General features: G+C 37.8%; 1 long non-coding RNA gene across 2 annotated transcripts in view; it reads left to right on the forward strand.

Moving 5' to 3' along the window:
• Positions 1-22324, forward strand: part of LOC113411576 (uncharacterized) — a 51445-nt gene that overhangs the window by 23763 nt on the left and 5358 nt on the right. Inside the window, exon 3 of one of the 2 annotated variants that reach the window (XR_015749883.1) lies at positions 909-1015. The exons of the other annotated variant lie outside the window; for it this stretch is intronic. This is a non-coding gene — a long non-coding RNA (uncharacterized LOC113411576). The remainder of the gene's footprint in view (positions 1-908; positions 1016-22324) is intronic. 2 annotated transcript variants of the gene reach the window in all.

Here is a 22324-nt window from a genome sequence, read left to right on the forward strand (position 1 = left end):
TGTCCATGGTATTCCCACACCAAAATTCTAAAGGGTCAACACTTTCAAGTCCTTCATGGTTGCTGTACCAAGTTGCAGTCTGTGGCATATCTCTTGACTACTTGCTCCTTTACTATTGATTTTGAATCAGACATGCATTATGAATAGTGTTTGTGTACACACACACACACATGTTCTGATATATAGTGTGATTTTACCATGTATATGCATCTGTATATACAGTATGTTGTTTACGTGTTCCTCTCTGTATGCTTTTGTGTATCTGAATGGGATGTCAAGGTTGGTAGTCATCAATATATCTCCTTTTCATGCCAACATGATAACAAATATGCGAACTAACGTGGTAGAGGGTTGGCATAGAGACTCCCTATATGTATTTTTCCTTTGACTGCCATGGTGGACAGAATCATCATTGCTTCTTTTTCTGCTTTTCACATTATCAAATTAACATAGACATACATGCAATAATGGATTTCTTTTTATTAGAAGGCTTGTAAAATGTAATTGGTACAGCTTATGAAATTTCAGAGTGAATTATTCTTGCTTTTTACCTTTCTAGCCCACTGTAATTTTGGAAAGAAATTATGTAAATAGGCATGGTATTTTATCTATCTATCTGTTTGTCTATCAGTGGAGTGGTACAGTGGCCTAGAGGTGGAGATCTGACATCACAATCAGGAGGCTGTGAGTTTGATCCTAGGTAGAGGCAGAAATTTCTCTCTCTGAGCACAACAAAAATATATCTGCTGAACTAAACTTCACATTGGTGACAGGAAGAGTATCCGGCCAATAAAACTCTGCTAGCTCCATTCAGTTGCCACGACTCTACCGTGCAAGGGATTATGGGGTCATTAAAAGACGATGATGATGATAATCATGATGATCATGATGATCTGTTTGTCTATTAGTAGGATAATTCTCTAAAACCAGCTTTGGACCTTGTTAGAGGGAAGAAACTTGGGAATAATACAAAGAACAGAGATGCAGAGAAAAAAATCCAGAACAAATCTCAAAGGTAAGAGTCTGAGATTCATTAATTTAAAAAAATAACCCCAAGACTGATTACCACAGAAATTTTTGCAATCAATAAAGTTGAACCTACTTCGCAGAAAGAAAATGATGAGGTGCAGAGATAAGTACCTTGGTCCAGAAATTAAGTCCAATTTAGGTGTGAGATGTGAGCTCCAAGCAGAAAAAAACTACAAAGTGTAATAAGTGTACTTTTCACAGAAAGCAATAAGAATTGCTTGGAAAAGCAGGCAAAACAAGAACTCTGCAAAACTATGGAGAAAACACAGACAGCCCAACACCACCATGGTTTTGTTGGTTGGCTGGTGTGTTTTTAGTTTGAAATGAAGACTGCTCTGCAGTGAGCCAGCATTTTAATATTTTCTAAGTCTACCTTTGGGGCTGTTGTGAAACATTCATAGAAAACAGAATATGGCTGGCTGGCTGGTGTTCTGGTGGAATATTGAGTTTTTTGAGTCCAACACAAGAGGAAAAGCTTTCCAAAAATATCTTATATTTGGTACATAAATTTTTTTAAAGAAAGAGACTAAAATTTATAAGCAGCTAGTAAAGAGGATGATAACCTTGCTCACCAATAGGGAAACCCCTCCCAACTATTAATGATTAAATGTTTCATATTTTGATTTATTCAAGCTTTGTGAGACCCAAGTTGCACTTTTACATATTCATTTTTTTCTCTGTTGACTTTAATTAAGCTGGCCCCAGGCTGGAAATCTGGCAATGCAGATGAAACATGATGATTTTTGTCCCCAGTTCCTCAAGAGCAAGCTGAAATAGATTTTTTTCCCTGCCTTGTCCAGCTATGACTTAAAATAGTTTATTATGTCAGTTAAAGCCTTTGAAATATAACATTTTGAGGTATTTAGCTCTTCCACCAATTTTTTTTACTTCGTGATGATAAAATTACCCTATTTCTAATATTTCTGAAGATGCTAATATTGGCAAGTGACTGCAGAGATGGAGGCTACAGGTGTTAAATGTATGGGAGACACTAGCATTTAATTCCAGGATTTCTCTTCTGAATGATGACAATATGAGCAGAATTGTGATTTGGAGTACAGGGAATGTTGGTTTATAATATGAACTAGAATATTATATTTGGATTAAGAGTGCATTTCTTAACCATTAAATTCTCAGTCTATCCTGTTTATTTATTTTATTTATTTATTTTTTTATGCTGCCATCTACCCTATTAGATGAGTCTGGATTCTTTGTACACTTGGTTGTCCTGAAGACAAAGCAAAGGATATGAAAACAGTGCTCTATGTGGGTTCAACTGCTCTCAAATACCAACTCACCATCCTTATCTTATTGTGATTGGATTGCCCTAACTTTGCATTACATCACCATATGAAAACTTTTATAATTGTTACACAGTATTCCCCTGGAATCCTCAGAAAATAAATTACTGTGTGTTGAATTTTAGATGGTGATAAATAAGAAGATTAATTAATAAGAAGACTAAATCTGGTATGTTAATATTGCATATTTTTTATTTATTCCTCTGCATCTGAGACTTTTTGTTTCCAACCTTTCCTAACATTCATACTTTGTATGAGTCTTGAACCCAATTTTTTTCCATAAATACATTTCGATAGACAACTTTGTCTAATGACCTGTTTTATAAACAACACTTTCTGCAACACACTCCTTTGCTTTCATGGTCCATTATGTATCCAAGTCCATGTCTGGTAAACTTTTTGGGAATGATCTATGCTATTTAACATTACTTGTGTTCTGTTCTCACTACACTTTGTGTGCAGCTTGACATGCAGCTAAACCCACCCACCCTCCAATAAAACAGACTGTGTACAGAGATCTGAATGTTTTATTGAAAGAACAGGATATGGTGAAACTGAGGAAAATAGGTATTCATACAATGAAAAACAAATACAAAATAGGCAATATTGGGTTACTGCTGAACATAACAATTAATAAATACAAGTAATTTCTCACCAGCCATGCTTTATGTGTGGGATGTGGGTTTGTCCTTGGATGACCATGTGCCACAGATTAAGATGGATTCTTCTTTGTGCTTCTTGGCTTCTCCAAATGCTAAAGGAAATGGTATCTGGCTTCCCAGCTTGTACTTGTTTTGAGAGTGCGGGCTGATGGGTAATGAGGTGAGGTCAGCTTCAAACAATATACTTGGTATTTGTTTCTCTGGCCACTAGATGGGGCTAGAGAGCAGCAACAGTATATAAAAGTTATATGTTGAGGCATGACAACTTGCAATCTTGCTGCAGCATCCATCCTTCACTTTAAAAGAAATCAGTGGAATTTTTACATTTTTATTTTCATGGCTATGAAATCATGGCAAGCTCTACAAATTTCATGGAAATTGGCCTGCTGTAGTCTGTTAGGGTTGGTCCTTACAGTTGCTGCAAAGGTCATATCACAACTCCATATTTATTTACCTGGAGAAAAGCACCACAGTACACATTGATACTTACTTCAGAGCAGATATACAGTATATAGTCATTCACTTTTGGCTTGGGTAGTAGTGGCAACAAGCTGAGCTAGTAAATCACCCATAGTAAGTTACATTCATTTTGTTAATAACAGCATATATGCTAGTTGTGAGGAAATCCTGCTGTGAAAAAGGTGAAAAAATTATCAACAAAAGTTAAAAGGGAGACCAGTTTTACTCAGTAATGCTAGAAGTCTAGCTTATTATTTTTTTAATGTTATCAGAGGATATGGAATGAAAAAAAATATTTTTTTTGTTCCACCAGAAAGGGGAGACTTACATTTATTACACTCTAAGCTGTCTAAAGCATCCTTTTTGTCATTCAAAGATTTTGATAAGATGCAACTATATTTAATTTTAATCAATTCATCAGGTGAAAGGCAAATGATGATTCAGCTGCAGCTTTAAAACGTGGAAGCCCCTCTACTACAGTTGATATGTTATGCATCACTAAAGTTGCATCTACGTGTCAGTGTGCAATGAAACTGGGAGAAATCAGGTGCAGCTTTGTTCATTTCTGCCTCAAAGGTTATTGCTATTAAAATTCCATCTCCGACTCTGCTGTTCTCAAAGGTAAAAAGTGGGATCATCTTTAACATCATCTTGGTGCATGAACTCCAGGGGTTGCCATTTGTTCCTTAGGAAGGAGTTTCAATGACTCAGAAATAAACAAAAAGGACTATCATTACAGCTTTTAAAATGTCTGTGCTTGCAGGCATCAGAGTTGCAATGGTCGTCCTCTCTGTTCATCACTCTAATTGCATCAGAATGATTCCACAACAATTTCTTTGACCGTAGCCTTCATCAAAAGGGTCTTTGCCTGAAAAGCAAGCCGCACACAATTCTTTTCTTGTAAAGGTGAGGGCTTCTCAATGCACATTCAAAGCCATACACCAGGTGCAAATAAGTCAACTACCATAGCTATTTAATCAGGAGCATTTGTTGATTTGAGCAGAGCCCCTATGCTGTGAAATGAAAAAAAGAAAACCAAATTTTCTTGAGCAATCTTGCTGTTCCTGCTTCAGGTGCTAGGCCATTTCACTAAAGCAGCTCAGACGAGAATGTCATTAGTTCTTAAGCCCCAGGTGAATTTGCCACTGTTCCACATGATTAAGCCAGATAATTGTGTGTTGATAGCAAATGTGGTTGGTAAAATACAATTTCTGGGACCTTCCTAAACAAACACAAGGTAGAAGGGAGTCAAAGTGCTGTCATTTCAGTCTTTTGTCACAGGCTTTGTGCCTGCAGACGCATCTCTGGCAAAGAGCACAGAGGAATTTGATGCCACATTCTTTTAGAGGTGACCTGGCTGAAAAGAAGGAGAATGTGCATTTTTGGCATTGAGTTCCAGGGAAGGAGAAAAGAGCATCTCAGAGAAACATTTGTGCAGTGGAGCTGTACTGCTTTCAGCTTGTCTTAGGCAATAAATGTAAATGCTTCTTCTAAGTTTAGTACAATGGTTATTGCAGATGATACCTTGAAAAAAAGATGCAAATGCTCCTTAATAAGCATATACGATATTTCACAAGGAGCAAAATAAAAAGAATACAGAAAAAATATATAGGAAGCCAAGAATACAGAAGAGAAATCCCAGTTTTAGATTTCAATGTATCTGATATGTAGAATAAATGTAAACAGGATATGAAATAAATTACACTAATTGACATTTCTAAAATGGCATAAATCATAATAATTTTTTCAGTGTCTCCAAACCAACACACTTAGATTTAAACACAAAATATAACATAAAGCTTTCCTAAGCATTTGATCATCCCCCCAGTAAGTTGAGATCAAAATTAGATTTCAGCTTAATCTGAACTATTTGCATGAAAATTATTTTCTTGTAAATGGTAAGAAGAGAAAGCAAGAGAAATCAATCCACATGTGATATGCACCACACACACACACACACACACACCCCTCAGATTCACACAGTAAAAAATAAATACAATTGTCCTTGTATTACTAACATGTTAAACATGGATAAAGAAAATGGCTACAGTAAATCATAAAATTCTACTTTAATTATGTATAAATATCTTTATTGAAACAAAGATACTTTATAAGTTTCATAGACTGAAAGCCGAAGTCAAGAGATCTAATTTTGCTTAATGCTTAGTCCTATCTGTGAGTTATGGCAACTGTTAGACTTGAATTCATATTTCATCAATTCGTATTTGATCTATCCAATAGAATTCTCGGAAAGAAAAGGTAGTCTTGCTTACTCCGAATGTAATATACACTCACTATTTAGGACTGGATTGTTTTGAGTTATTCATTAAAAATATTGCATTCTGTCCAGAACTTTGTACACATGCATGCATTAGAATGGTTTGTTGCCCATCTCATCTAGAGGCAAATATTTATGATTCAGCATAGCAAGAGTTACTTCCCCAAAATATTTAGTAGTGACTAGTTGGTGTTGGATAAGCAAAATAGACCTTGGCTACTATTTAGAGGGAAACAAAAAAGAAACACCAGAGCTATGGAGTAGAACAGGGGTGTCCAACCTTGGCAACTTTAAGACTTGTGGACTTCAACTCCCAGAATTCCTCAGCCAGCTTTGCTGGCTGAGGAATTCTGGGAGTTGAAGTCCACAAGTCTTAAAGTTGCCAAGGTTGGACACCCCTGGAGTAGAAGATGGATAAATACTTTAAAAAAATGGAAGAAGACAATGGTAAACCATTTCTGTATTAGTGTTAGCAAAATGGGCAGGTCTACAAAGTAAGCTTAACTGTGATATTTTACTTATCTGCCTGAGGACACATCCAAACAGTTTAGTTCTTTATTTTGAGCATATCAAAGTATGATAATATGTCTTTTGAATATTTGAGGAAAATCTGGTCAGACATATGGAAGCTCTGCAATAGTGGTGGCTAACCTTTTCCGCACCAAATGCCAAAATGGGAGAATGCGTGTCAGTGGTGGGATTCATATTTTTTTTTACTACTGGTTCTGTGGGCATGGCATGACTTGGTGGACATGGCAGGGGAAGGATACTGTAAAATCTCCATTCCCACCCCACTCCAGGGGAAGGTTACTGCAAAATCCCCATTCCCTCCCCATCCCACTAACTTGTTTTCCAGCTCCATTCTCCTGTGCAGGGCAACAAAAGAAGACCCAGCTGATCAGCTGGGACTCAGGAGGCAGACAATAGATGGGGGCCGGGCAGTCAGAGGTGGTATTGCAGGTTCTCTGAACTACTTAAAATTTCTGCTACCGGTTCTCCAGAACTGGTCAGAACCTGCTGAATACTACCTCTGATGCGCGTGCACTGGAAACCAGAAGAGAAGCTCCCTGATGCATGTGCGTGGGAATACCGGAAACCAGAAGCTTAGCTTCCCAGTTCGTGCATGTGGTCTTCTGTTCGTGCACCTGGTCTTCTGGTTTCTAAAATGCATGTGCATGCGAACACCAGCTGGCTGGTGCATGCATGTGCTCTGGGGACCTGCTCTTCCTGTTTCCAGTGCACCCGCCCAGGTGCACCACACCAGCTGGCTGGCACATGCATGTGTTCCGGAGAGCTGCTCTTCTGATTTCCAATACTCCCACACGCACAAAGAGCAGCTGGTCAGCATGCGTGCGTGCGCTGGGATCCATAAGAGCAATGGGTGGTGGCTGGCATGCCCAGAGAGATGGCTCTGTGTGCCACTTCTAGCACGCGTGGCATAGGTTTGCCATCACGGCTCTACAAGCTGTTTCCAAAGATGCATGAATGTTCCTTATCATAATGCATTCTTAGCAAAAGCAGTGGACATCAAGACAATTGTTATCAAATATATATTCTTTTTAGAATTGATCAAGATTCACTAGGGTAAATATTCAACACAATTTTCAAAGGGATAGTTCTTTTCAAAGCACTCAAAAGTTATGCTAAAGAATCTGCCTGAGTTGACAGGAGCAGGTGAATCTAGGAAACTGAAGGTGTCAATCTTTAACAACTAAAGATGTCAAAAAGCAAAGACGATGGGTGGTCCATTATCCCAATCATCAGGTAGCAGATGCAAAAGAAAATGCACAAAGTGTCAGGTAATGTGAGATTACACCAGTGGTGGGATTCAAATTATTTACTACCGGTTCTGTGGGTATGGCTTGGTAGGCGTGGCAGGGGAAGGATACTGTAAAATCTCCAGTCAGAGGTGGTATTTGCCAGTTCTCTGAGCTACTCAAAATTTCCGCTACCGGTTCTCCAGAACTGATCAGAACCTGCTGAATATCACCCCTGGATCACATCAGCAAAATCAATATTGAAAACAAGATGAGAAGAGAATTGGTAGCTTAAGGCAAGAATTGGTCAAGTTGAAATGAAAGAACTTTTGAGCTGGCTAAAATAATAGTAAATTTGGGAGTAGCTGCAAGTGATAGAGACTAATCCTATAGGCTGTCTTATTCAACTCTACATGGCAGCAAAACAAAACAAACAAAAAACAAACCTTAAAAAACAATTGTGGTGTCTTAAAGATTAACCCAAGAAATTTTAGACATGCTATGAAAATGAAACACTGCATTTTCTTTCTTTCTTTTATATTATTAGTTGTATATAGTCATGACTTTTCCTATAGAAGAGGATTATGAGAAGTCAGGAAATAAATCAAAGGATATGATGCAGGTCACCCAGAACTTAATCCTCCATATCTAGGAAATACCATTACCAATCATTTTGTCCAGTAGTGGGATTGAATTTTTTTTAGTACCAGTTCTGTGGGCATGGGCTTGGTGGGCATGGCAGGGGAAGGATACTGTAAAATCTCCAGTCAGAGATGGTGTTTTCTGTTTCTCTGAACTACTCAAAATTTCCGCTACCGGTTCTCCAGAACTGGTCAGAACCTGCTTGAATACCACCTCTGATTTTGTGCCAGAGGCAGCAGATTATCAACAGAAAGAATTTAGAAAGAAACCCTCACTCCAACAAACCAAAATAACAAATTCATATTCTTCATGTATTTCAGTAAAATTATACTTCTCATTTTTTGAAAGAAAAAACACCCTCACTGCATGGATATAACATGAATAACCAGTAAGACATAATGTATATGAATTTTATCTTCAGGTGCTGCTGATGCAAGAGAAAGGAGATTTAGTTTGCATTTTTCCCAAATGTGTGTGAGAGAGACTGACTGAGCCAGGGACAGGAGTCAAATGGAGAATTAGTCTGGAATCCCTACATGGGCATAAGAAGGCAAAATCTGATCCCACTCCCCCAAATGCCATTGAAACTTATTTAATCTGACCCTGGTGCAAACTACCAATTTGAGAAGATTCTAGAGTTGTAAGCTTGAACAATAAAATAGATAATTGAACTCTTCACCTGTGTAATCTGATTGTTTGCACCTGACATTGGAAGGTATTTCTAGTCAGCATTTTTAATTTTAGATCCTTATCTAGATTTTAGTGTTTGTTAATCTTAGTGACATTAAGACTATGAACTTCTCCTCTCAGAATTTCCCAGCGAGGGGAATGCTACCTAAGAATTCTGGGACTTAAAGTCTACAGGTCTGAACATCACTGAAATTAAGAAACACTCCTTAAAGTTACCTGTAAAAATCTTCATATACGTCTCCACATTATGCACCCTTATTAACTCTGGTCTTTCAGATATGCCTTTGGTTTGAGTAAGACAATAATTATTCAGATCTGTCTCAGCACTAATGAAGATAATTTAGGTTCCATGCCAGGGAAAGTTGATGAAATCAATAAGACAACATGTACTTGCAATTATTCTTGTACTGATTTCATGGGAACTGTATTATTTCTGATTTTGTTTACTTTTGGTACACTGGATTTATTACTGTTGTTAAATCCCTTACTTTACTTTATATAGTCTTATTTTAATCCCAGAATTTAATATGTTTCTCTAAATTGCTAGTTGAAAATTCACCTTGGTTTTGTATTTTATAGTTTGGAGGAAGCCTTCATTGCACCATTAGAGAGTACTAATTTTGGAAATAAAGATCCTTGATATCAGGAACAACACATTAGAAGACTAGAACAACATTAAATTATACAACATTAGATTATAGCTGTATCTTGCTACAGAGGCATTCAAAGGTCTATAGGTGGAGAAAAGGGTGTGCATAAGCACACCATCGTGCCTCCCGTCCCTGTCCTATTGTCCCCATTTATTTGTACCTATTTCCTGTATTCTTACTCATGTTTATACTTATACCTATTATCTTGTAAGCGATTGACAAATAAAATAAAATAAAATAAATAAATAAAACCAGTCTGGTGGGCTGGTTTGAGAAATGCTTTCCATTCAGAATAAATTTAAAAAATAAAAAATAAAAATGAAGTCCCTAATACCATTTCTCAAGTTTTTTCAAGTGTTCTGAGGAATTTTTTTTCTTCTGTTTTGCCAAGGATGACAAAATAGGGCTTTCCCCCTTATGCTTGAAAATAGTTCTATAAAAAGAGAGGGAGGCATTTTTGGCACTGCCCTACTTAGCTATTACTAGATTAATCCTTCTATCCAGAAGTTAATTTGATAGCATTCTATTCTTTAGATGCTTTTAGATATAATTTTGGAATTTATAGACATAGATTCCTAGAGGTCTCAAACTCTGGGACAAATAAACATATTTGGAATATGTGATTACTCTCCCCAAATGTTGATGATGGCATGTAGTTCCAATCACTAGAAGGTACAAAAAAATTGGCCACAGTTTTCATTTTCTTATCTACTAATATTTCTGGAGCTATGGCACGACCAGAAGTATTGTTGGAAATGTAGGTTGTGCTTGAGGCTAGTGGTTAACTTCATAGCATGCTGGCTTTCTTTTCCTCTTTTAATTAAAAGAACCTAAAAAAATATAAAGCTAAGAAGGGCAAGGAGCCTGGCAGGAGTGAAGGAACATGTCAGAACATTGTTTGCTCCAGGCACCATGTTGGGACTAAAGACCTATATAGTTGCATTTGGATTGTTATGTTTGGGAGATAGAAATCCAAAATGCCTTTTCACACTAGGGGCACCATTCAGCCAAAAAGCTTTTATTTAAATTAATGAAACCCAAAAGGTATATAGCATACTATACCTCACAACATGTGATGTTTTAGAAAGAATAACTGCTCTGCTTCTAAAACAAGCACAAGTGGCAAGTTGCATCTCCAATCTACTCTTCTAAAAAAGTCAAGGACTAACTCACCTTCTTCTGTCTCTCCATAGATTAATATACAATTTTGTGGCCTCATTTCAGCGTGATAAGTGGTTTTCTTGTACATCCATCAGAAGCATTATTGTTACATGCTGCTTTTTGAAGATGACGTTCATTGCATCAATAGCCTTTAGTGCATTGTCTCATTAACTATATGCATAAAAACACTTACACAAAGTTTTTGGATTTTTTTTTCCAGTTAGCTTAGGAAATTTTCCTGCATGAAAGTTGATTTAAAACTTGAAAAATGCCCTCCTTCCTAATAAGAGCCAACATGAGAATGGTTTATATTTGCACCAGACTTTCTGTCATATACTGGTATGTGTGTTCTTCATCTTTGTATACATTATAAATTTTTAAAAAGATGCACATTTTTTATTGGAAATGGATTTACTGACATTACTGGGAAAGTAAAAGAGCATAGTACACACTCCTGGCAAGTATACAAAAAGTGACATCTTTACTTTTTTTTAGGTGGTGGAGCGGAATGAATAATATCTTAGAATTTATATGCAGACAAATTTCTGATAAAATGGATCTTCTAATGAATGTTACTGTACATATAGTTTCCATAGTGATATTCATCACATCCATCCTTTAAATGTGAAACGAATAACCAAGTACCTTCCCTCAATAAAGGTTGATACACAACTCTGTGTGAGTGCCTCTAACTTGTGACATACAACTATCCTCAGGGTAAAACCTTTCCCTATTTTATAGATCATTTATTCATTTGCTTAAAAAAAAGTTTAACAATTGCTAGGTTTGAAAGATGAAACTTCTAACTTTTTTTGAGGGGGTAGATTGCTTACCTCACACAAGCAGATTGCTTACCCTAAGGTAGGGGACAGTTCAGAAAAATTGCAGCCTTTCTTTGAAAAATCGGTTTTAGTATTTGTTCACATAGTGGGTGAAGGTGAAACTTGTCAGGCAGTGAAAAATGGAATCTGTGCTGGATGACCTGCAAGACGAGTTAAAAGGCTGTTCTTCACAGCAGTAAGATATATTATTGCCACAACGCCATTATTCCGCTCCATCACTTTTAAACCTTGTTCCCATTATCTACAAGTTAAATATAACCCTATGTAAAAACAGGAAGGCCGGTACTAAGTTGCCCAGCTTAACAGCACATACTTAAGCATAATAGAGCACTTGTTACTGTATTTTATGGAACGGAAACTCCAAATGTAAAGACGTATTAAGGAAATATCTCAAAGTTATTAGGAAAGGATATTTACAATTACAGATTGCTTTATATTATGCTTTTATGAACATCTCAGGAAATGAAATAGCCCTCAGCTGTAGAGAGTAAAGAGGGAGGTAATTTTCCTTAATACGGGTGATAAAATTAATCTGATTGAAATCGCAGGCGATTATTTCACAGAATACTGAGTGGCAGTACAATCACTTACACCCTTTTATATATTTTTTTTAGTCAAAGCTCATGTAGATGAAAGCTAATTACAAAGTAGTGATGTGAAGCACTAAGGAAATAGTTTGTATAGCATAGAACAGGCACAGCTAATTGGGGTTTGTGATTACACAGATTGTTGTTAGGGAGAATTAACTACCAGCAGTCTCTCCTGCAATGCTTCTCATCAAGGAAAATAAAAATAGACACTAGATCTGTTATTTATCTAATTATGCCATGAATATTTTCACTCATATGGCTTGTTGTTCAAAAAACTTTCAGTCTCCATGCTGCTTGTGATCAAAGTATCCATATGAAGTTTTTGACGTTAGCTGTTCTTCCAATTACCTTGCCTAAATCGGATTGCCAAAGGTATTTTCATAGTTTCTTTCCTTTTGTGGTCTCTCTTTGTCTCCATCTCTCTCTTCCTTTGATTACATTATTAGTGTATCGTCAAGTGATGTCACTTCTGGAACAAATTTTCATTTAAGGAATTGTCACTGTCTTTTTTTAAAAAATACACTTTATTGATTTTACAATTAAAATAGACCAACAACACATACATAAATGCAAGAGAGAAAAAGAAAACAAGGGGGAAAAAAAGAATAGAAAGAAAAAGATAGAAAACAATTAAAAACATTTTCATCTTCAACAGTTTGTGAGACCTTTTTATCCTTATTTTATGCTATATACACAATTAATCTTTACATATATCTGTATATCACTACTATGATTCTATCATATCTTCTTTTGCCTTTTAGTGTGAAATCTATCTTTGGTCTATCCATTTGTACCAGCTGTCATAATATATTGAAGTGTTTTTATCTTTTAATGCCAAGGTTAATTTGTCCATTTCTACACAACTTGAAATTTTTTGAATAATCATCTGTGATGGAGCATGAGGCTGTTTCCAACATGGTGCAAAAGCCAATCTGGCCGCTGTCAAAATATGTATTATTATATATTTCACTTTTTTTGGTAGTTCTTTATCAAAGATCCCTGATAGAAAGGACTCTGGTTTAAATTCGATCTGTTCTCTTGTCATTTCCTCCAGCCAATTTCTAATTTTCTGCCAATATTTTTGAGCTTCTGTACAAGACCACCACATATGGAAGAAAGTTCCCTCTTTGTTTTTTGCATTTCCAGCAGTTCAGACTCATATTGGGGTGCATCTTCACTAATCTCGAAGAAGGAAGGTGCCATCTATAAAATATTTTATAGGCATTTTCTTTGTACGCTATCCAATTTTGTGATTTTGTTATTGCTACCCCAGACCTTTTCCCATTCTATTAAGGTGATACTACGTCCTATGTTCCTACTCCAGACTATCATGTTCCCTTTAACAATTTCTTCCTCTAATTCTACCTCTAATAAATAATTATAAAATTTTGTTATTTTTTTTTGCCTGATCCTAATAAAATTTTATCTAATTGCTGGAGTTTATTATTAATTCCAAATTCTTTCTTGTCCTGTTTGTATCTACTTTGAATTTGAAGATATGCCCACTGATCAGTTTTTAATCCCTGATCTTGAAGGTCTTGCCACAATTTCAGATTTCCTTGCGTATCCAATAGGTCCTTATATTTAATTATTTTAGTAATATCCAGATTATTTGGGTGGGTCATTGCCTCCATTGTTGAGATCCAGATTGGTAGCTTTAAGTAGTGCTTTTTCCGTATTTTCTTCCAATTAGTCAATAATGTATCTCTGATTAGGTGTCTGTGAAAATATTTCTGGCTAGTTTTCCCAATATCCCATAAAAAAGTATGCCACCCTCTCTATAAGTCATGGCCTTCTAAGAGTAATATTCTCTTATTGGTTAAATTCACCCATTCCTTCAACCATACCAAAGAGGCCACACTATAATACAACTCCCAATTTGGAAGTGCCAGCCCTCCCCTGCTCTTCATATCCTGCATTGCCTTTAAGTTTATTCTAGGTTTTTTCCCTTGCCAGATGAATTTTGCAGTTATTTTGTTAAGTTCTTCAAAAAACTTTTTGTGTACTTTAATTGGAATCGTCTGAAATATATAGAGGAATTTTGGAAGAATATTCATTTTAGGAATTGTCATTGTCTTTTAATGGAGCATCAGTATGACATCATCTTTATCTCGTTTATAACTTTTATTACTGTGTTTCTCCAACAATATGCCCCACCCAATTGGAAGACCCAGCATGTTTTCTAGGCATAAAATGAAATTAAGCCCCTCCCCCCAAATTTAGGCCTAGTTTAAAACATGTGAAATTGGGGGGGGGGGAAGGAGGGGGGAAACTTGCCATTAGGAGTGCCCAGCGGGCAGCTATGCCTCACCATCAGCTGCTCCTAACACCATGGTGGAGCACAGAGGGCTCCCTTACCCAGGTCAGCAGTGGCGGAAACCGTGGAAGTGTTTCAGTCGCTTCTTGGGTGGGGGAGCCACCTCCGTAACTTCCACGGTTCCCGCCGCTGCTGCCGCTGTTATTGGAGATGGCGCTGGTGAGAGAGGGACAGCTGCAGCTCAGCCTGGGCGCTTGGAATGCAGGAACGGGCTGTGCACTGGGACTTTTGCAAACTTGCAGAGCCCGAGGCTGGAGCACCAAGCGTAGCAGCAGCAGAGACGGTCTTCTCACGCCCATCCAGCTGCTCGGGATTAAACCAAAATGCAGCACATGGCGCTCCCAGGTACCTCAAAGTGTTTTTTTTTCCTATTGTTATGGGGACGGGGGAAAAGCAGGAGTGACTCAGACACTTGTTGGAGACAGCGCTGGTGTGTGTGTGTGTGGGAGAAATTAATTCACCCCCCAAAAGACGTCCTAGCTGTTTTTTGGGGGCTCAAAAAAAAAAATAAGGCCCGGCCTTATTTTGTGAGAAACACAGTATTATTTTTGTAATTGTGGTGAAATCTTCTAGCTTGATACTCATTAAAGCAGAATATTAAGCATGTTAAATGGAATATCTTGTTGATTCTACTTCGATCTGAATCTCTGTATAAATTGTAGAAGTTGTGGATGCTTCATCACTGGACATTTTTAAGAAGAGACTGGATAGTCACTTATCTGAAATGGTATAGGGCCGTGATGGCGAACCTATGGCATGCGTGCCACAGGTGGCATGCAGAGCCATTTGTGCTGGCATGCGAGCCACAGGCAAATTTACCTCACTCTGCATGTGGGCTCCTCAGCTGATATTCGGTCTCCCAGGGGCTTGAGGAAAGCTTTTGCAGGCTGAAAAATAGGCCTGTTCTATCACTTCCTATATTTCTGGAAATACCGGAAGTGACAAAACGGACCCATTTTTCAGCCTGCAAAGGCTACAGAAGCTTTCCTCAAGCCTCTGGGAGGCCAAAAAAGGCCTCAAACGGGCTGGAAATCAGCTGGCAGGCAGAGTGCAGGTAAGGGGTGGTGGTGGGAGGATTGCATACACATGCACAGGGGGCACGGGGGGCATGCACATTGCCTTCTGGGTGTTGGCACATGAGCACACATGCACAAGTGCATGCACAATTTTTGGCACAGGAGCCCCAAAAGATTAGCCACCACTCCTGCTTGAGCAGGGGATTGGACTAGAAGACATCAAAGGTCCCGCCAGCTCTGTTCTTATTGAAATATTAAAATAATAGATCAACAATTTGGTTGATTAACATCTGCCAAGCAATATTTTAAAATATTTTTGAGAAGATGTGGTATATTTTGACATTGGTAGAGATGTTCCTGGTTAAACATTTCCATTCATAAGCAGATTTTTTTCTTCACTATATTCACAATATTCTTGCTTTCATTAATATAAAGGTTTTTTTTTAAAAAAAATACAATGTTAACCAAAAAAATGAGGTAAGGGAAAAAACAATTAAACATTGGGGTAAAATCATTTCAAGAAATTAATTACAGTTTACTTTACTGTTGGTGGGGAAAAAAGACATTAAAAGAACTTTTATCTCATTGAAATTGTAAGCAAATTTTAAGCTGATTAGAATGAAACATCTTTTTAGTAAACATACTTTGGAAATTGCTGTAAAGTTGCCAGTCACTGCACAGTAAATCCTATTCAATTTTTGTCATAGGAATGAGATATTATGAGACTGAAGGGAGTGAAACAGAATATTAAATGTCATGTGAACCCTAATTACAATTTTATTTTCAATCATTATGCAATTATTCTAATGTACTAATAACCTTATTATTTCTTTGAACACATTAATTGACCATGGATTCTTAAGTTGCCAAAATGATTGGGGAGAAGGGATCTGAGAATATCCTAAATTTTGTAAAAATACAATCGACCTAGGCCTACAGAAAAATAACTTCAGTGAAATGTATTGTGGCCTGAAGAATAGAATGGTGTAAAAAAGTAATTAAGAAATTTCTTGATGGGTTACATACAAGATGACAAAAATAAGAACATAGAAAGAAAGTATGGTTGAATCCTAAACGTCAGCATGTCATAGAATTACTATTGGGTTTCCCATCCAAATAAAAGTGTATAAAATATAGGATTGAGCACTGAGATTGCAGACTGTTCTCACTCAGAAGGTCCCACTTTCAAAATTTCACTTAAAAAGAGTAAAGCAAACTACAATCTGAAAGACTTCTGGTTGATTCATAAAGAAAATATATTAAGTGAAATATACTGACTGCTTGCCTGGCAAGATGAATAGTCTGATCTGGTTCCAAGCAACTTCGCCTAATTAAGTATACAAATGAAACATTATTGTAATACTTTTACAGTGATATTTGTTAGCAAAGACACTGACAAGGAACTAATTTTAGTACTTGCTTATGCTTAATAAAAGCAGAATTGTAAAACTTGATTTTCCACACACAGCAAAAAAAATAATAATCCAATTTTATTGGAAATTCACTGTGTGTCTTACGCTGCTGTATGGAACAAGTAAATAAATGGAGGCCTGAGACCATATTTGGGATTTCCAATGTACACTTCACTTGACAGTTAATGAAAATGAAATGTTTCATAGATTACAAGTGTTTAAATTCTGTTATATAGACAACAAAAAATAATAGTATAACAGCATCTTATTACCAGTGGCCCTTCACATTGCCCCATTTAATGTACTTTGTTCCTCTTAAACTGATAAGAGGACAGACAAGAGGACCACAAAGACAGACAAAATCTCTCACTCCCCCCAAATTTGCTGTTACAGTCAAGCTGAAATTGAACTTGTGTGTGAGATACACTTCTTAACATATCCTTATCACAGGGCTTCTCCTGTCTGATTTCAGGGAATTCCCTAGTCAGAGGGGTGAATTTTGTTCAGGCTAAAGTATCTTTTAATAGAACATCATAAAAACATCTTATGGTGTATGCCCAAATTCTATTTGGGAAGCAGAAACCGGGCAACAGAGCAGCCGGCATGAGGGAAGAAGAAGGTCACTTCCTCTCTTTCTCCTCCCTGCTCCTCCCCCTTCCTTTGTGCCAACCGCTCCATTTCCCGTTTCTCCATTGCAGTGCAGCACCCAGGATCCTCTTTGATAGCGGGAGGGGGGTAATTTAACAACCGGTTTGCCCAGGGTCAGGTTGGCCATTGTAGCAGGCTCATCCCACATGTCTGGTGGAGCTGAAGGACGGGGATGGGCCACACTTCCCACAACAGCCAACCTGAGCCTTGGCGGGCTGGTTGTTAAATAATTTGAATCCCGCCACTGCGATAAATGATAAATAGACATAAATGGTTAACTTACCATGATGTACTAGAATTTTCTCAAGGTGATTGTAAAATGAAATGGAGAAAAGTTCTAATAAGAGGATATTAACGTCAATGGATTTTTGTGTGCACAGGAAGATTTCTTATTACCAGGAAGATTTAAAGTGGACTTTAAAACAAGACTGAGTTTGAAATAGATTTATGTACTATTAATGATCATGTTATTACTAAAATGTATAAACTTGTTGAAAGATGAAACAGAAGAAGAAATGAAGGAATACATGATAAAATGGGGTAACACACTTAAGTACAATGTTAATGAAATACTGTATCATTGGTATTTATCACCACAGAAACTGTCTAGAACAGGAGTGTCAAATTTAATTTCCTTGAGAGCTGGATCAGCATTACAATTGCCCTCAAATGGCCAGATAGGTATGTCTGGGTAGGCATGTCTGGGTGATCATGTGACTGGGTGGGCATAGCCAACTTGACCAGGCCAGCTTGACACTGCTCATGTCAAGGGGTCAGACAAGGCTGGGAGGGATGATCCGGAGGTCTCTAATGGAGGAAGGAGAGATCAGAGCGACCGCCAAAGCCTACTGCCCCATGCCATCCTGCACCTCATCCTGCCTGCTTGACAACGAGAGCTCGAGGGCCTCTGCGGGGCACGGACACACTTGTCCATGAGTGTATCATTACTCCCCATGCTGCTGTCCTGCCTCACACAGTTTCTGATGCTGGGGCCCCTGATGAGGCATTGGTGCTTGCATGAGGCTGGAGAGGGTGTTTGTTGGTCTAAGGGTACAGGAGTGGGGTGGGGGGACAGTTATGTTTGGTTTTAGGCTGGAATCCAGGTAGAGAGGCAACGGCATTGTGGAGAGATCCAAATGGGAAGCCCTCACGCACTTCTGCCTACCCATTGCCCTCGGCAGCTTCTATTTTCACTCCTCCTCCCCATTGCACTTCATGCAGTTTGGCTGCCCTTTCCACTGTGCCCCAGTACTTTTGGACCCCCTGGAAACCCTCCCCAGCTACGTGCAAGCACTGATGCCCTGCCAGCCCCTCCAGCATCAGAAACAGCCATGCACAAGCAGCTTTTTTTTTTTTTTACCTCCCCAGGCATTCTTCCCAACCCCACTTCCCCTAGGGGTGTCCTGGCACACTTAGCTCCTCCTCAAAGCTGTTGTGGGTGCTGCTGTGGAGTGAGGCAAGGTGAAGAGGTGAGGCTGAGCACAGAGGAGAGATACGGTGCAAGGCCAATGAGCATAGCCAATCTCTGTGCACTTGCCACCTCCTGTGTGTGTGCCTGCTAGGATGGGATGGGCAGGGTGAAGGCAATGTGGGCTGGCCTCTTGCAGTTTTCAGGATGGCCCTGCGGGCTGGATCTGACCACATCATGGGCTGGTATTCTGATCAATGCTTCCTGAGACAGTAACAATCACACGCTGTTCCCAAAAACCTTGTTTTTAATTTCAATGGCTGTGAATTATATGCATTCACAGCCCGTAATGAGTCCCAAACAGTTTATGAATAGTCCAACAGAAGTCTGCCACAGTCTTTCAGGATAAGGCTGATAAGCACCCACATTTATCTCCCTTGAAATGCTGCCAACGAATAAATTGCCAATTAGTTGTACAAGGGCAAATGGAGCACAAAGTCAACATGGAGCTTCAGAGTTTAAACCAACCAGAACGAACAAAGTTGCTTCCTGCAAAGGCTCATGTCCCTTTGCTCCTCCTTTATGTCTTATGGGAGGGGCCAATCATCTCCAAGCCTTACTCCCAAGTCACCCCTTTTGTCTTAACTGTTCTTGCTTTCTGGCAGCTCTGCACAAGTGCACACTGGGAACAGGCTCCCCCTGTTCCTCTGCCTTGCTGATATCAGATTCTGGAGGTTCCAGAGTCAGCACATAACTCTCAGATAGGCCCTTGCCCCATCTCTGTGTTGGATGCAGATCCCTCATCCAAGTCCTCCCCAGACTCCAGGACTGGCCCCTGTTCCTCTCCACTGTCTGACTCTACTGCCAGCTCCGCGGGCTTCTGACGGACCACAACAGCCAGATCTGGCCTGTGGGCCTTGAGTTTGACACCCCTTCTCTAGAATATACAAATGTACTTTGAATCTTTGCTCTAAATGTGAACAACATAAAAGGACATTTTACCTTTTATTTTACCATTTACATGTTTGGTGGACATTCAAAAAAGCTAAAAGAATTTGGATACAAATACATACATCAATCCAGAAAATTTTAACAACTGAAACCAGAGACTTTTCTTTTGAACTAATGGAAAGAAAACTAAAAAAAAATGTCATGGAAATTTTTATATATGGTAACTGTCCTCCCTTCCCCTCCTTCCCTCTCCTTCCCTATTCCTGCATGTTTAAGTAGCCACTGAAATAGGTCATGTGATCAGGTCGGTGAAAATGCATTTTCAGATCTTGAACGAGGTTTCCATTTCTTTTGGCAACCCATTATTAATTCAGTGCTGTGATACAACTTTGACTAGCATAGTCTTCAGCACACTTGGCAGTTTGTAACTGACTATTTACAAAATAGATAAGTGCACAATTAGATTAAAATCCTGTTAGTTTTGCCTCTCACAGTACTGCTTTTCTACGTCTCCCAGGGTTTTAATTGATATATTTCACTTAACAACTACATAGAGCTCTCTGGTAGACCAACAAAACATGGCATTTTTCTGACAGTGCCTGAGATTCAGAAGCCAGCCTCCTCTTTATTTCACCTAACACATATTCACACAGACATAGTCATTCAGAGCTGCAAAATATTACTTTGGCTGCAATCTGAAATTTTCAGAGACTATGACATTTATAATTTAGATTCGCTTTTAAAATGTCTCACTTCCATCTTATCAGAAGAAAGTAGACACAAATACTATAATTTATTTTTAATTTAGAATGCACTGCAGCAAAGTAAAAAGGCAGAATCTTTAATCTAGTTCTGGAACAGCCAAAACTTTGTTCATCTACAAAGCTGTGACCTCTGTGTGAGTTCTCTTCTAGCCAGAAGTGTACATGTAGTTACATAAGCACAAGACATTAATGCAATAATATTTTAATAGATAATAAAGGAACTCTTAAAAGTACAATTATAAATATTATAGGAAATAGAGAAAAATATAGGAGGAAAAACAGTTCAACAGTGATCTTTGTACATAAAAGTAGTAATTTATCCAGGGATCAAATCTAACTCCCATTGAGATCTCATGAGATAAATTACTATATAAATACTGTATATCTATCATAAATTTGCAGGTTAAGATATTATATTTCTGAAAAAATACTTTAAAATTTAATGTATAATTTCATGTTACAAAGGAAACATGCTGTAGTCAAAATGTTTGGCCATAGATGACGTCATCTACCTATCATCTCTCTCTCTCATCTATTTATCTCAGATAATATAGTGGACACTTCTGGAATCATTGTTTTTCTATTTACTACAAAGGAACAATCTTTGAATCTTGGATCTTGAAACCACATTTATAATGTAATCTCACTTTTTGTAATTTTGTGATGTAGCTCTTTGAACAATAATATGGATATACCAATTATTTAAAATGCACCAATCTGTAAACTGGAATAGATAGTTAAATTATTTACCAATAACTTTAATTTCAGTGTCGTTTGAAATTAGGGTTTTCTGTATTATAATGTTAAGAAGTGTTATAGTTTGTGCCTTACATAAACATATCAGACAATAACTCTTGGCATTTGTATTGCTTACTAAATTGTACAGCATGGCTATATGAGAATCCATTTCATCCATTTGTTGAAGTTTAGTTTAACTCCCTGAAACCATTGCCCAAGAAAACTGGTTGCTCTTAAGATACTGCAAGACTCCTTTTATTTGATACAATACCACACTTAACAATGCAGTTTAAAAATAAACATTTAGGTCATAATACATTGCTTAATCAGCTACCAATGCTACTCTTATGTCAAGAATATGAAGTGTGAAATTAGATCTGGAGAGTAGGTTTTCCAGCTAAGGCATGTTTTCTAGAAATGTCCAGCAGGGGAAGCTCTTAGCACACAAGTGTGCAAAGTGTGGTCACTGTTATTTAACAGACAAGAAAAGTTTAGTGAAGCAGAGTAGACAAAAGGCAAAAGAATAAAATAACAAGCCAAGAATTTTGCTTGTAATTAATTAGAATATATATCATATCTCTACCATGTTCTATTACTGTTATTATTGCTAAGAAAATAGACCTCAAGCCTCTGAAGGCCAACATACCCTTATTCCAGTGATAAGAGCCAGCTTTTTACCACACTGAACTTGTGGTAGCAAAGGAACAATTGTTGTATTCACAAATTCTTCTGTGAGAATGGTAGGGTTTTTATTTTTTTAACTCCTGTTCACCTTGGGATTGGGGAGAAGAAATCCCATTTTCATAAATGATAAATTCAGTGTCTGTAGGAAGGCAGTCACCTAATTGGACACTGAAGCAGAAGAAAGCTTTGCAAATGGTATACAATTTTCAAAGTGTTCTAAGCCTTAGGCAAAAGCCTTTCAACTGTGTCTAAAACTGAATGATAAAATATGTTGTACAAATTATCTGTGAACAGGAAACATGTGGTAGTAGCTGGGGACCGAAAT

This window comes from Notechis scutatus, chromosome 5 (assembly GCF_049901735.1).
Source record: "Notechis scutatus isolate UNSWTSFEM ecotype Mainland chromosome 5, rNotScu1.2, whole genome shotgun sequence".
In the NCBI taxonomy this organism is placed as follows: Eukaryota; Metazoa; Chordata; class Lepidosauria; order Squamata; family Elapidae; genus Notechis; species Notechis scutatus.